Below are 4,360 nucleotides of genomic sequence, written 5' to 3'. Positions count from 1 at the left end.
AATTGGCAGCATTGTTTCCATGCGTCCTTCCTGGTGGAGGTCCCTCTGCCTACAGCGGTAAACCTTCGCAATCTCGGCCCTTCAGCCTTCCCGAAAAGCCCTCATGTCGGTGACCTCTGCCTCAGAGACGCGACCTAGAAGGGGGCCCGAAGCTTGACACTTGTGTTGACAAAAAGCGCCATACAACGGACGCCGCCCCCGCGAGTGCACCTCCTTTTTCTTATCCACGCCCGGGCGGCACAGCCCCTGCGCACTCTCTTGAAGCCCAAGTACATTGCCAATATGCAAGTGAATCTCACGCGCAACCGGTGTCTGCGACGCAACATCGGCAGTCAATTCGCTATGCTTGTCTTTTCCACGGCCGCGCGAACTCTTCCCTGCCGATGGGTCCCCTAGCACCAAAGGGGCATCATCGAACGGGCATCATCATCATCATCATCATAATCAGCCTGACTACGCCCACTGCAGGGCAAAGGCCTCTCCCGTGTCTCTCCAATTAACCCTGTCCTTTGCCAGTTGCGGCCAGCGTATCCCTGCAAACTTCTTAATCTCATCCGGCCACCTAACTTTCTGCCACCCCCTGCTACGTTTGCCTTCGCTTGGAATCCACTCTGTTACCCTTAAGGACCAGCGGTTATCTTGCGTTCGCATTACATGCCCTGCCCGAGCCCATTTCTTTCTCTTGATTTCAACTAGGATGTCATTAACCCGCGTTTGTGCCCTCACCCACTCCGCCCGCTTCTGGCCTGTTAACGTTACACCAATAATTTTTCTTTCCATAGCTCGCAGCGTTGCCCTTAACTTAAGCTGAACCCCCTTTGTTAGCCTCCACGTTTCTCCCCCATAGGTGAGTACCGGTAGGATAAAGCTGTTGGGCACTTTTCTCTTCAGGGATACTGGTAAACAAGGGCGTGGGCGTGAGAACAGCACCAGGATGCGGCCACCTAATCCGCTCTGCTTCTTCATCCAGATTACGGCATGGGCTCTCTTCAGCAATGCACCGCTATCGTCATCTACCCATGAGATAAGCAAGCTGCCCTGCCACTTCAAGGACACGTGTGATGCCGCATGCCGGCAAGACAGGCACATTTTCATCGCCGTCCCTCCATCGCATGAAATATCTGGATCAACAGCGACATCATTTGCTGCCTATATGAATAGCTGGCGGGCCCCCGGCGCGCTTAGTGGGCGTGAGAACAGCACCAGGATGCGGGCACCTAATCCGCTCTGCTTCTTCGTCCAGGTTAGTTCTGTTACTTTTCTGTACGCTAAGAAATCAAATGACGTGTGCCTGTTGCTGTTCCCACGCCCGGGAGCTTTGCTTTGTGTGTTCAGTGAATGCTTTGATATTGTAAACCAACTGCCAGCGTTGTCCGGGGACGTCGAGCTCAACCCTGGGCCTAACACGATGCATCAGGTACAGGACTCTCTTCCTGACGTCCAGTTTAAGGAGTTGGAAGATATGTTTGCAATACTGGAGACTTCGAACACGCGAACTTCGAAAATGCAACTGGACCAAAAGGCTTTCATAAAGTCTATTGATGATCTTAGGAAGTCCCAGCTGAAGTTAGAAGAAAATTTGAGCGAAATGAACAAAAGATTAACTGACGTTGAGCGCAAAACTGTTACCATTGACGAAATGGAGAAGGAAGTACATCCTTATCAGCAGTTAGCTGACCAACTTTCTAGTGAAAACTCTCAGCTGTGCGCGCGCCTGCCTGAACTTGAAGACAGGCAGCGACGCGATAACCTCCTGTTCTATGGCATACCTGACACGCAATCAGAGTCCTGGGCTCAGTCAGAAGAAAAACTAGTCAAGGTTCGTTCATCCTGCTTAGAAATTCCGTCCTCTGAAATTTTGATCGATAGAGCGCACAGGCTCGTTGGGTTCGCATCGGAAAAATGTCGACCAATTATTGCTGAATTTTCATCTTTAAAGGTAAAGCAGAAAATACTTCTTAATTGTTCTAAGCTCAAGGATGAAAAAATTACGCTTAGCGAGGATTATTCTTTCGCCACCCGTCACGCTAGAAAAAAACTGGTCGAATTTGGCAAACCCCAGCCGCTCACTTTCATGCTTCGCTTCAATAAGCTTTACATAAAAATAAATTCTACTCCTACAATCGCTCCAATGACTCCGTTTATGAAATCCCAAGCGCCTTCCCGTTGCCAACCGACCGTTCTGAGGACCCTACGAATGATACCCACAGTGCCTCAGTGCCACCGACCGAACCTCTTACCGATTAGCACTGCGCGAGGGGCAGTGGAACTAAGTCCCCGGCTATTACCCTACTTTCTTATTTGTTCACAAATATTCGTAGCATAATACCTAAACGGCCGCCGTGGTGGCTCAGTGTTTATGGTGCCCGGCTGCTGACCCGAAAGACGCGGGTTCGATCCCGGCCGCGGCGGTCGAATTTCTTTGGAGGAGAAATTCTAGAGGTCCGTGTACAGTGCGATGTCAGTGCGCGTTAACGAGCCCCAGGTGACCGAAATTTCCGAAGCCCTTCACTACGGCGTCCCTCATAGTCTAAGTCGCTTTGGAGCGTTAGATCCCATAAACCCAAACAAAGACCTTTGTCAAGAGTTCACAGACCAGGAAGGTTCGCTTAAAAGCAGTTCCTGATTTCTTGAACACTGGAGACGAATTACGAGCAGCTAACCATGGCCCATAACCAAAGTCCCCCTGGACTATAAAATCTTGACAGTCTGTAAATTTTCACTGCCCTTTTTGTTAGAGTCACATTTGGGAGTGACAGCATCAATAAATAAATCCACAAAAAAAGCATGTGCCATTTGGCATCCCCTACGGACTGCAGTACTCTAAGAAAACATGAGATATCGAGCAAATGAAATAAATACGTCATACTGAAGAGTCTTCTTGCGAGAGAAAGAAGTATTACTAGAGCATGAATTTTTGAGATCTGAAATAATACGCTTCTAACAAAGCACACTGGCTGCGTCTCGTGAAATCGGTCGTTCTTGGCTTAACTTAAAAAACTTAAAAAAAAAGGGGGTAACACCGGCGTCAACAAAGGTGGCTGTGCATTTCTTCCGCTCCAGTGTCTGGCTGCTCAGAAAGGGTTCCGTCGTTTGAGGGCGCTGTGGGTTTTCCTTTACTTTCTTAAATGCGCAGAAGTGTGACTGTGACGACTGCTTCGCTTGCTTTTCTTTCTTTTGCATCTTTTGGGCGTAACGGAGCGCTCCTGTGTTTGGCTGCTGTCATTACATGTTTACTTTTTCGTTTATTCAGATCCTTAATGCACGCCGTTCTCAGCGCATACCAGCATTCATAGCCACGTTCTACTTTGAGTATCAAACGCAGAAATTTAGGTACAGAGGTTTTAATTCCCAATCACCCAAGTGTATAAAAGGTCCGCAGCTGATGTATTGACTAATATTAAGTTGAAAGGAATGAACAGATGTTAATGAATATGCCGGAATAACACAGATGACTGAGACAAGGAGGTCAGAGACGCCCCGTATAGTAGCGTGCCAATTTTTTTGTTCAGTAGTACATTTTAACTTCATGAGTGGGGCAAGTAGGAAAGCAGGTGTGCCTTGTACACCTTTCACAGGGAAACTTTTATAGATCGGGTGGTCACGTCTTTGATTTTACGTGTCACAACCGTCTTCTAAAGTAATGGTTTGCACCTTTTTTATTCGCATGAAAGAATGTGGTCGACGAATGGATTCCCTTTGCCGTTTTTGACGTTACGTGAGTGTTCCATTAATCGCTCATTAAGACAGCGTCCCGTTTGGTTTATGTAATGACCCCCTCATGATAAAGGTATCTTGCATACCTCCAGCTGTATGTGGCAGTCGTCCCCCCTCAGAGGACAGAAACTTGTGAAGGAATCTATATTGAAGCAATTTAGTGTCGGTCGTCAGAAATAAGGGCCATTGAACCATCGCACGGGGAGGAGCAGAGACGCGCAGTTAAATCAAGTAGGCATCGATCTAGCGTAGCCTCTAACGACTTGTCATGAATTGCCTTAGTTTGTCATGTCGACTGGCATGAATTAGCTTTCTTTTACGTATTTTTCTTAGTCACCAAAGTTTGGCCCTTAGGTAAGCTCTGGTCTATACAAGTGTTATCCGTTTTCGTATTCACGCTTATATGCAACTCACTATAGGTGAAGCATGAAAAAGAAAGAAATACCTACACGCAAATTTAGAGGAGTGTTGGAGTTGTATTAGATGTCGCTGGTTGGTGATAGTGCTATATGGAGCCGCTAGGCTAGGAATGCAGGCGCCGGTGCCGTTCTTTGAGGAAAAGTCCTCGATCATCGTCCTTAGTCATCAGTCGATCCTCCGCACCAGCCTCGTGGAGCTCAGAAGTGTCAAGGCATTCCCTATA

At 47.8% G+C, this 4,360-nt stretch overlaps 1 pseudogene; it reads left to right on the top strand.

Annotated features, from left to right (window-relative positions):
- The first annotated feature begins 934 nt into the window (after window positions 1-934).
- Window positions 935-2,247, top strand: LOC149343529 (uncharacterized; annotated as a pseudogene).
- Window positions 2,248-4,360: the final 2,113 nt, after the last annotated feature.

The sequence above is a fragment of the Amblyomma mixtum genome, chromosome 5 (genome assembly GCF_055824585.1).
Source record: "Amblyomma mixtum isolate Tamu chromosome 5, ASM5582458v1, whole genome shotgun sequence".
Lineage (NCBI taxonomy): Eukaryota > Metazoa > Arthropoda > Arachnida > Ixodida > Ixodidae > Amblyomma > Amblyomma mixtum.
The sequence above is the reverse complement of the archived record's forward strand: the minus strand, read 5'-3'. Positions and strand labels throughout refer to the sequence as shown.